This window comes from Mesoplodon densirostris, chromosome 10 (genome assembly GCF_025265405.1).
Source record: "Mesoplodon densirostris isolate mMesDen1 chromosome 10, mMesDen1 primary haplotype, whole genome shotgun sequence".
NCBI lineage: Eukaryota > Metazoa > Chordata > Mammalia > Artiodactyla > Ziphiidae > Mesoplodon > Mesoplodon densirostris.
In genome coordinates, this window is record NC_082670.1 from 75,905,899 (window position 1) to 75,918,064 (window position 12,166).

Here is a 12,166-nt window from a genome sequence, read left to right on the forward strand (position 1 = left end):
AAATGAAATGAATCTGGGGCCTGTGATAGAGGGTTGGCAGCACCTTAGATTGGTGAGTGATGCACATATCAGTCTTGGAAAAACTATGTGGAGACTCAGCTACAGGTCAGTGCCATGCACGGCGTCCTCATTCCAGCCCAAGGTGGCCCTAGAGTCAGCAGCCCCCTGGGCCTTATGGACAAGCCAGCAGGGAGCCTCGGGCTGCGCCGTCTGTCTGCAGCCTCTGGCAGCAGTAGCAGGGCTAGCGGAAGCCAAGTACCAGTGTCCCAGGGTAGGAGCAGGGAAGGCTGACACCTACGAGAACGTCCTGTTGCAGGTCTTTCCTCTGGGCCGCCACATCTCTGGCTTCCCTTTCCAGTCAGATCTTCTTTCCCATGCAGTCAGTTTAGGGGCTGGAGGCAGGGTGGAGAGGGGAGGAACTGGCCCAGGCAGTTGCCATATTGTCCTTCCAGCCCTGAGATTCCTCTGGGCCTCAGCTTTGGAGACTCGAGTTCCTCTGTGCCTCCCTTCCCCAAGGCCCTAAGCATGGAATGCTTTAGATGAGGGAATGGAGAAGAGCCAGGGTGTGCCAGGAAACTCTGGGAAGAACGTTGGTAACAACTGTCTTTCAAAGTGTTATCCCTCAAAGAAAGCACAAGAGGCAACTGATTAACTGCCTAGTGCCCGGAATATAGTGCATTTGCTTGTTCATTCATTCATTCAGTCAGTCAGCCTTTACTGAAGGCTACTGGGCGCTAAGGAACCTTTGGAGAAAGAATAATTGCCTGAGTTGAGGGGCATTGAGGTCAGGCAGCCTTACTTACCACTGAGGCCTGCCTACAGTGGTCTCTACCCTGCTGAGAAGGATTTGGACTTCCTGCGAAATCAGAGAAGGAAGCACCCACCCTGTCTCCACAGCCCACCCTGGCCCCGCACAGGAACATGACCAGTGCGGTCTGTTCTGAAAGCCAGTTCAGGAACCCAAATGAGAGACTCAAGTATTGCCAAGTATGTGTTTGGGAGCAATTGTTTAATGACAGAAAATGGTTTTTCCATCCTCAACATCTGCCTGGTTAAATTATGGGACAAAACTGGCATCCTTCACCCCATGGCTAATTCCCAAATATTCCAAGCTCTTGAGATTCCAAGGGGTTGGAGGGGGAAAAAAGACTTGATTACTCCAAAATGCTGTTCACCCCTCTTGTACTTCCCATCCCCTTCTGCCTCCCTGCTCAAAAACACATTGTGTGCAGCTATTGTGGGAGGACCTAGTCCAGGTTTGCCATAGCCGAACGTAGCCGAACACCCAGGTATTTGACTTTAGAATGGGGGTCTAGATGGTGAGAGGGAACCAGGCCCAATGGTGTGCTGGTCTTGTCTTTGCAGGCTGCCTTCCCGCCTGAGCACACTCAAAAGCACATGGTCTTCCCATGGCTGTTTCTGTTGTTGTCCTTTCCATGTCAAATGAAATGGAGGCACTGGATAGAGACTGAGATAATGGTCTTGTTGACCCACCATCAAGAGGGCAATTCTGCTTCTGAGGACCTATCCTCAGAATGCTCACCAGATTTTGTTTGAACCTCGCTGTTAGGCCCTGCTTGTTGTCTGATAGAGACTAGGGAAGTGTACCTTCTTCACTTGCACTGGCCGGGCAGATGGTCTTGGAGTTTTCTCAGACACTTCAAGCTTATTCTCAGCTTGGGGTTTTGCATGTGGCCTAAAATGCTGTCTCCACCATCCCTCTTCACCAGGTCACTAGGTCCTCATGAATTCCTATTCATCCTATAGGTTCTCCCTCTTTATTGACTACTTCCCTAATACTATCTTAAGAGAACAGTAATTCCAAGATATGCCTGGTGAGCAGACAAACATGTTTCATGAAATAATTCATTTACAAGCAAAATCAAAACATGCTGAAATTTACCAAGCTAAAATGATGGGCCCTTGAGGTGGAAGAGGTGGACAGTGTCTGGCAAGACGCAGATGAGATTTGATGTGCCAGTGGAAAAACTCAGGGTTCCAGGCTTCACTCAGCCAGGAGGGATTAGAAACAAGACTACACCTCACCATCCAATCCCAAGTGCCCTCTGCTGGGTGGGAGTCCATCATCTCTCACCTGATTGGATGAATGCTACCAAATCCTAACCAGCCCCTCACACAAACTATACAGCCCACTACCTCCACCTGCAGATATTTCCAAAGCATGGATCTGTTCACATTCTCACATCCATCCCTTGCTGAGAACCTTTTCATGGCTCTTCATTTCCCTCAGGACAGAGCCCAAGATACGTGGATGGCAAAGGTAGGTCTCCTGAGAGAGAAAACAGTCTGAGAATAGTTGACATCGCCATCAGCACAGCATCAAACCACCTGGTCATTCCTTTGACCTGTATCATAAGTACCTACCTGGGCTGGGCACTTCTCTAGGTACAGAGAATATAGGTGTAAACAAACAGCCTCTGCCCTCCAGGAGCTTAATGCTAGCTAGGTAGGAATAAAACACAATAAATAATACGTAATGTAATTTAATGCCAAATACAGATTAATGCTTTGATAAAAATAAAGCCGGTTTGACTATTGACACGAAGACCATCAGAAGAGTCCGTAGACCAAGCAAAACCAGGTTTATTCCCTATCTCAGTGAGGGAGAACACCACCCTGACAGGGTCTTACGAGTGTCCAAGAAAGGGTAGTTGGGCAGGTGTTGATAGGGTTCTGGGGTCTGGGTGGGTCTCTCAGTGTGGGGATCTGATCGGGATTGGGTTCCTTTAAGAATGGTGTACCTCTTGAGTCTTGATAAATCCAGAGTTGTTTAAGTGAGCAGTTTCTCTAGTTGAGACCTCTCTTGTTCTTGATCAGTCTGTTGTTCAGATAAGTTGATTTAGGGGAAGTTTCTCAAGTAAATCATAAAGTATTTTTACTGGTTTATAGCCTTATCTTTCTGGGCAAGAATTTTTTGTAGTAAACAGTAAAATCATGAAAGTCATGCTGATGGAGGTGACCTTGGTTTCCAGTCCTGATATTTCACTGCAGAACACAAGCTATCTCAGTGCTCTCAGGGCTAAACATGCAACAGAGGTCACCCCAGCTTATTGCCTCAGATGTGCCATGTGACCCTCAGTGTAGGATTGCCAGATTTAGTAAATCAGAAATATTTTATCTGGCAACCCTATCGGAGTGCTGTGAATTTTTCAATGAATTGTCTGTATATTAATTCTAGATTTTCAGCTTCTCCTGCAGCATCAGAATAACTTGCAGGATCCAGAAGATATTCCCATAAGGCATCAGCTGAGCTGAGATGCTCCCTTGACACCAGCACAGGGTGGTCTCTCATTCACCACAGTTCCTACCCAGTCCTGGAGGGATCTGAGTTTTGGGGGGTTTGAATGGACTCAGAATCCCTAGGATGAGCTGAGTGTGCTTGGACAAGTCCCTTTCCTTCTCTGTGCCCTGGAACATAAGCTGGAGAATCAGAGTAACTGGACACCCTCCTCCAGCTCCGTGAACTGTCCATGTGAATTTTTCTTTATTGACATATATTTGATTTACAATATTGTGTGAGTTTCAGGTGAATAGCAAAGTGATTCAGTTATATATATATATATATTTTCAGATTATTTTCCATTGTAGGTTATTACAAGATATTGAATATACTTCCCTGTGCTAAACAGTAAATCCTTGTTGCTTATCTATTTTATGTATAGTAGTTTGTATCTGTTAATCCCATACTCCTATTTTATCCCTTCCCTTCCTCCCTTTCCCCTTTGGTAACCATAAGTTTATTTCCTAGGTCTGTGAGTCTGTTTCTGTTTTGTATATAGATTCATTTGTATTATTTTTTAGATTCCACATATAAGTGATATCATATAATATTTGTCTTTCACTGGTTGACTTACTTCACTTAGTATGCTATTCTCTAGGTCCATCTCTGTTGCTGCAGATGGCAATATTTCATTCCTTTTATGGCTGAGTAATAGTCCATTGTGTGTGTGTGTGTGTGTGTGTGTGTGTATGCCACATCTTCTTAAACCAAATCATCTGTAGATGGACACTGGGTTGTTTCTATGTCTTGACTATTCTAAATAGTGCAGTTATGGACATTGGGGTGTGTGTATCTTTTCGTATTAGTGTTTTCTTTTTTTCTAAGTATATACCCAGGAGTGGAATTGCTGGATCATATGGTAGCTAGTTTTTTAAAGAACCTCCATACTGTTCTCCGTAGTGGTGCTACATTCTCATGTGGATGTTTTAGTGCTGCTTTGCATTGAATACAGTCATCAACATCCAGCTCAGAGGTGTTTGGCAAATATATGTGACCATTCTATTATGGGTTTTGAAATGTTTGGAAATGTGACCCCTGATTTTGTTATAATCTCTTTGGTAACTGTTATTAGGTGGTGACCTAATAAGAAATTAACTGGGGAGCTATAATTTGGAAACTTATAATTTTCTTAATGGACATTGATTTGCGTAACCCTGATTAAAATACAATGAAGCCTGAGGCTTAAATGTTTTATTCTGAAAGTTTGAAAGGATGGGAATTGACTCTAAAAATGTACTGGCTTGAAAACCTTATTGAAATAATATTATTTGAAGAGTTTTGTGAGCATAAAATGATCTGACAAAAACTATTCGATGCCAGCTCCAGTGGCCTCAGAAAGCTGAGGGAATATAGGTTTCTTCAGATGAAGTCTGGAAAAATGCTTCCAGATTACCTCAGGGGTGAAAAGAAAATTATTATTCCATTCCACAGCCCTGCTAATTCCTTTCAACATTGATTCTGTCAAGTAATTAGAACCTAAATGGAGGAAACATTCATAATTGTCATTTATTATACATTACCAAAGGTGACTGCTCCCAAGAAGCTCTGACAGGACAAAAACAAAGTGACTACAAAAGAAATGTGTAGGCGAAGGGATCAGGCCTTCCTACACACACATTCCCGGAAGCCAGTCACAGGCAGTGAGTGGGGATGGTTCCAGATTAAAACAGACCTCTGCAGCTATGAGTCTTCAAAGAAAATCTTCTGCTATCGCGTTGTCAATCGAGTGATAATGAGTCCTGTTTCCCTCCCTCTCTCTCACCACAGACATATATCATGTAGCTCTTTGTTACTTAAAAGCATGTATAAGAAAGATTACCCCCCCTCCACCCCAATACCACAGGGTATACTTCAGAAGTGAAATATGCAGTTGGTGAGGGTTTTATATTTAAAATACCTCCTCCCCTTTTATCATTGTATTTCTTTACTCGGCATAGGCTAAAATATGAGGTGTGTCTGCTCCTGTGAGAATGTGTTTTTTTCCCCTAATTTCCGAAATAATACCATACCTTGGAGATTAACGTTCAGGCTTTACCAAGATTATAATAAACAAATACGGCTTTGATCTAAATATTTTTCAAAAGATTGTTGCTGATCATTCTCCTGTCCCTGTAATCTTTTAAGAAAGCCTTTGGACTTGCCAGTCTGACACCCAGGGGGGGCATAAATGCAGCTGCCTTTTCTTCCCCCTCATCTCCATGAGGATACTCTGTTCTCAGTTTCGCCCAAATTAGTCCCAGGATTTCAGTTGTGTTTTTTGTCCAACATTCCATCATGCAAATCATTAAAATCTTCACATGAAATATTTAACAGATGAGTTATGTCATAATTCACATTACAGTTTTAAACTGTTATTCATGTGGTAAGTCATTTATCCTGGACATTAGCAGACCCCTGGAATGGGCTTGTATTTGATGTAAGGAAGGTTAGAGTTCTTTTCCTCAGCACTCCAGGACAGTGGCCTTTTCCCAAACCCCCAGTTAATCATGAAATATTCCAAAAAAGTGACATTCAGATTCATTGTTAGTTCTACTTGCAATTAACTATTTTGAAAACAAACAGAAGAAAACATTTAAACAAATGTGGCTTGGCTAGCAGCTATTACAGTTGACCGTTAATTAAGGCAAGTTGTAATCCAAATGTGCCATGCCTTGTTACTGTCACTGCAAGCCATCATTGCTGTTGGGCACAAAGGAATGAAAATTCAGGGACTCTGTCAGAGGGGGGCTGAGGACAAGGTGGGTGATATTAACCCAGCTGTGTAAAAAGAGCCACTACCCTGCTTGAGAAATATGACCAGAAAGGAGCTCATTTTCTAGTTGAGAGAATGTATAGCCAGCATGTACTTGGAGAAATTTGGATTTTAAGAAACCTTGTTCCACTCCTAAGTGATGAAATACAAAGGAAATCCTTAGCATGTGTTTTATTTATTAACTTATTAGAGTTTTATTTTCTCTAATAAGGATATGGTTTTCTACCATATTCCTACCCATGAATTGGAATCTATTAGAAGAAAACACTCCTGTTTGTGGGCCAAGCTGGCCCAGGGGAGCTCTGGGATCTGATTTTCTGCCTGAGCACTGGAATGAAATAATTATCCCCATGCTGCCAGCAGTAGCCAGTCAGTTGAGAAGCTTTGTGACCAGGTAGCCTGGCGGATGAGCACATGGAGCTGATGGTGACAGTATCAGGGACAAAACCCTCTTGGATTCTATATGCTGACCTATCTACCCCTGTCCTGAGTGTGCATGGATAATCACAATTCCAGAGGGGTGAGTGATGGGATTTGAGGAGTGGAGCACACCTTTCATTAATCCTGAAGGGGAAAAAATCCATTTCAAGCTTGCTCAGCTGGAAAGGAATCTTTGCCTTCTGTTTTCTGCTTCATTTTGCCAGTGCTCACATGGCCTTTCCCCCCTTCTAAGGTATTATAATTTTGTAGAGTGTTTACCCACCAACATTACATCCTAAGGGACCTTGGTAGCAGTGGACAATATGGATTTATTGTGGCTGAATCTTCTGTTCAGTGTCAGTATATTGGCACAAAAGATGTACTTGGTGGTGAAATACAAGCAAAAAGGATTAAAAACTAGGAACAAATCATCACATGAATGTTGACGACACTGTCAACCCTTTAGAGTGTTCTGATACACATCCTTTTATTTTGTATCATTTATCCCCATCCCACGAAAGTCCTGTTCAGAAGCTAGAGCCAGTGTGACTCTCTTTGTAAAGACAGAGAAGTGAAATGATGTACCCATGGGCACTCAGCTGTCTTAGAAACAGTGTTCACAACCAGAGCTCTTGGTAAACACTTTCCTGGTTATAATTCGTTGATGGCGGCAGGATTGTTTTTCTGTCTTCTGGATGAGCTCTCTATGTGTATGTGAATATATCGCATGGCTGGAGAACTGGGCAAATGGAGGTAGGGGTGTTTTGTGTGAGCTTGCGTGCCAGGCGTGGTGAGCACTGTTTTACAAACCGGATTTGTGCTCCTAGGGGTAAGTTGCCAGTTGAGGCCAAGCCCACAGAAAATTATTTCTAAATGAATACAATATGAAAAAGTTATTTTATTTCTAATTTTACATGTAACATTGTTCTTTGGTGAGTCTCGGATTACACTTGAATGCATGTCTATTAACCTGATATGAGATGCATGCATGATTTCATCTTGAATGCATTTGAATATAATAGCACTGGAAATGTAATTTGTATTTTCAAATTTTATAAAGCAAAATAAATAAATCTTGAGGGTGGTAGCCACATTGAGCATATTGCATTGCTTTCTTTGGGTTTCTCTCAAACCAATTACCATCTTCCCCTTGCAAATCGAGGTCTTCTCACACGGGCAGGTCTGTCTGCTCTAGATCCTCCATACCTAAGTCATCCTCATTTCTTTCACCTCCAGGTAGTGGGTAGCATGGATGGGTCTGTGGGGAAAGTTAACTTTCATCCTCAAGGGACACCAGTCTCCAGTTCCTCTCTCTGTTCCTTCCTGTTATCAGTGATGACTGTCCAATTAAACTCTCTGCGATGATGAAAATGTTCTGGATCTGTTGGGTCCAGAATAGTAGCCACTAGCCTCATGTGGCTATTGAGCAGTTAAAATGTGGCTAGTGCAACTTAGGAACTAAATTATTAATTTTATTTAATTTTGATTTAAATAACTACATGTAGCTAGTGGCCACCAATTTGGACAACATAGGACTGCAGCATTTGAGGTCAGCTGTTGGTCCCAATTCCAGTGCACTAATCATTGACATTCTGCAAGTGAAGTGACATTATGTTTTGGTGCTTGGATGTGCTCAGCTCCGTCAGCTCTGAATATCCTGAAGTATGATCCTCTCTTCAGTGATTTGACTGCCCTCCCCAGGCCTCCATCCATGGCTGTTGCATCCCTTATGTCTTCATTTCAATACATTCACCACCTGTCATGTATCTGGTTTCTGATAAACATGGGACGAAGAGAGGGAGGGGGACAGTAGGTAGGAAGGAAGTTAGAGAGTTGGGGAAAGAGGAAGACTGGAAGGAAGATATTTCATGGAAGCTCTGTGGTCTGTATTGCTGAGCTGAAGATCTGTACTCAGGCATACTTTAGAGTATTGAGGTATGTTACGGCAACAGTAACCTGAGTAATTCAAAGGAAATTATGAGGTGTCAGTGCTCCAGATGCATGATATTTCATATGAAAGGCTCTGGGGCTCTTTGGGATGACAGTTCTCATAACGATGATTTTGCTGTTTTGTTGGTTTCCAAAGACCATCCTAGTATCTTAAGGTCATTGTCCTAGGAGGCTCACACGATATTGGCATGCTGGGAAGGGTCCCCAGGGATACTTTCTTCTGGGTCAGTTCTGCTCCTAGGAGGTGAGTAAGGAACTACCAGATGCAGTCATGGAAAAGGGACTCTGTCTCCATCCTTGTGTTGAAAGTTCCTAGCAGGGAGCCGGGGAGCCTATAATCAAATGGAAGTGAGGAGCACCGTGAACTCCAGGAGAAATATGTTGATGATTTTCTGGACTGTCTAAAAAATTTCAAACCCCAGGAATGGTGTTTTAATTTTCTGCATTCTCTTTGGGACTTGGGTTTCGCTAAAGCATTTTCAGTCCTTGTTTTTCTTATTAAATTAGCAGGATTGACTTGAATCAGTATATACCGTTATGGCTTGAAATGTTGAAAGAACAAAATAGACGGGTATGACAAATATCTCAGGTTCCATTTGGGATGCATGGGGGATGGGAGAAGAGAGGAGGAGTTGTTGAAGTAATGATGATCTTTTTTCTGATAAAAGTTGAAAAAAGGAAAAATAAAACTGGAACAAAACAAAGGAAAATAGCAAGAGGAAGCTAAATTTCTGTTTGTGGAAGCTTGTATTTGTTTTTCTGAATAGAATTAGCCATAGGAATGCCCTTAAGCGTTTTTGTTTGTTTGTGGAGGGGATTTTTTTATTCTGGTTTTTTGGTGTTTGCTTGTTTGTTTGTTTTTTACTTTAAATCAATTTGTACTTAAGAGATAATTAACCAAATGTTCCCAGTGGCTGTGGCTGCCTGACTCACCTCACTCTCCTATCTCCCACTGTCCGGGCCATTTCCCTAGCCCTTCCTGTTCAGGGCTTTCATTGTGGACTTTCTAAAATATAGATCTGAGGTCCTTTGACTTTTCTACTTAAATATCTTAAATGGCTCCTCAGACCCTAAAGCAGGTGTCAGCAAACTTTTTCTGTAAATGGCCAAACAGTAAGTATTTTAGGCTATGTAGACCATTCAGCCTCTGTTGCAACTACTCAGTGCTGCTGTTGTACCAGACAGTACGTAAACACATAAGGGTGTCTGTGTTCCAGTAAAACTTTATTGATAAAAAGAGGCTAAATTTGGCCCTTGGGCCAACTCCTGGCCTATAGGGTACTCTTCAGGTGTGTTGGCCTGACATTTAAGACCATTTGCCATTTGACCTCAGCCCTCACAACCATCTCCCCCACTTGCATTCTTTCAAGCCTCAGAAGACAGTATGGTCTTTGAAAAGGCTCCATCCTTTTGCCTGTGCTGTTTCTGCACTTGATTCTCATCTTTCCTCTGTTCTTACTTTTTCTATGAGTCAGATCTCCATGCTTTATCTTACACAAAGTTCTTACCAATTCCCCCAGGCCAAGTCTGCCCCATCCTCTGTGCTCCACAGTTCTCTGTTTAAGCCTCTGATGTTGCTTTTACCACGTGGCCACTCCCCACATAGACTCTGAGGGAGCATGTGGTCTCATTCCCCTTAGCACCCAGCTTAGAGCTCAGCATAGAAAGTGCCACTGAACAAATGGTCATGAAATTGACCCACCAATGGGCTTGTGAATCTCTTAATCATAGAGAAGTATATTAACTTGTAGGTGAACGTACTACAAACCCGGAAGTGGGAAACCATGGGCCAGAGTTGCTGGAAGGGGTGTGGGCAACAAAAAACACAGCCAGGGCAAAATGGAGCAGATCCATTATAATCAAGACTGTCTGGGAGTCCTTTGGCATCGACCTCATGGCCCAGACAGGGAGTGAGTGAGGAGTGAGGGAAGTAGTGTCTAGTTTAGGGCATCAGGACCAGGGAGAGGATGCAGCCTGCTGGAGGGAGATCAGAGAGAAGTAGCCTGCATGATTAATGGGATGGAGGGACTGATTCATGAAGCAAGATTAAAGCACTCTGAGGAGCTGGGATGCAGACCGAAAGGGGCAGATGATAGCAGGCTGCAAGTATGTGAGATGGATAAACACCCAGGAGGGAGCAGCGAGCTTCATTAGAGAGGTGAAAACGCGGCCTCCATCAGAGAATGGGAAGGGTGCTCAGAAAGGGCATGGGTGACTGACGGGGGAACTCAGTAGACGATGGGTGGGCCAGGGGCAGCTCTGGGTTGCTGGGAATAGAAACACCATAGAAAGGTCACCGTGGGGTGACTCTCTCAAGGAACCCTCTGCTTTTATCCTGTTGTGTCTCGAAGACTGCCGTGGCTGTTGACCTTGGCCTGCAGAGATACACACGGAGGAAGAGAGAAAACTCATTTTCCTCCCTCCCCTTAGATACCAGTGATTGAATGTCACAATAATTTTAAGGTCTTCTGCTCTGAGGTCAGCTTTCTGTCATCCCTCCCTGTGTTTGGTAGAACCAGAGATACTTGCTTCAAGCCCCTTCTTAAGTCCAGGTCAGGCTCTTACCTCTGCCTGCTGGTGGATCTGACTAAAAACCCAGCCAGCACTTCGGTTTACAGCTTCCTCAGTTGGTTCGTCTCCAATAGGGATAGGGCTCGTCAGGCATTTTGGAAGACAAGATTCATTTGAAACTGCAGTGAACAGCCTTCAGGCTTCAATATCAGCTTCCTTCAGGTATTCTCTGAAAATTTCTCCAGGGCTAGGAAGAGCAGTTTATTCTATAGTCTGACCAAATGGTCCATATCATCGTAGGTCCTCCATAGCCAACTTACTATCTACAGTAAGGCCTGTGGAGTAGCCTAGCTCAACCCCGGCTGCACATTCAGATCACCTGAGGTGCTTTTTAAACATACGCATGCCTAGGCTCCACTCCCAGAAATTCTGATTTAAATGGTCTTAGTGTGGAGGGGGAAGGCACCAGGCATCAGAATGTTTTTTTGAAGTCGCCCAGATGGTTCTAATGTGTTGAGAACCGCCACTGAAAAACCTTTATTCGGGTATGATTATAATTCACACTGATGTTTATCTATCTATCTATCCATCCATCCATCTACTAACTATACTATCACCTGAACAGTTTTTCTAAAAAAGCAGTCATTTACCAGTGAGTCATCTAAGTGCTTGGCACCTTGCTGGAGGCAGGGATCCAGTGGGGAGCAAGAACATGTCCCTGTCCCTGGGGAACTTACGCTCCAGAAGATGGAAGACACTTTGGGCAAAGCAGGATGAACCCAGAGTGCTGAAATGGTGCATTTCAGAGTCTTCCATTCTGCATGTTACAGCCATGCTTAGCTCTAGTTTTACCCTAGAGTCTGACATTCTAAGTGCAAAGATAGAGGATGAGTATCTCTAAGTGTACATATCCCAGTTAACTTTGACTCTCAGGTCTTGCTCCAACAATTTGTTTAAGAAGTAGAAATGCACTTGGTACTTATAAGGGTAACAGCCCAAGACCTTCATAAATCTTCAAGTTCCTGAAGCCAGTAGAAGAATGTTTACTCAAGGTGGGAGTTGGTGGGGGGCATCTAACATGGTGGCCACATAAAAGTATATGAGTGAACTTGGTTTTTTTATTTTTATTTTTTTATTTTTGGTAATTGTGTATTTTGATAGGTATTATTATGTAGATTGAAGTTACTGTAGGTATTTCAGCAAAAGAAAAAACATGTGGAAAGATAAATAAC

General features: G+C 43.2%; 1 protein-coding gene across 1 annotated transcript in view; it reads left to right on the forward strand.

Moving 5' to 3' along the window:
• Nucleotides 1-12,166, forward strand: part of CACNA2D3 (calcium voltage-gated channel auxiliary subunit alpha2delta 3) — a 794,881-nt gene that overhangs the window by 695,811 nt on the left and 86,904 nt on the right. The gene's annotated exons all lie outside the window — the stretch shown is intronic.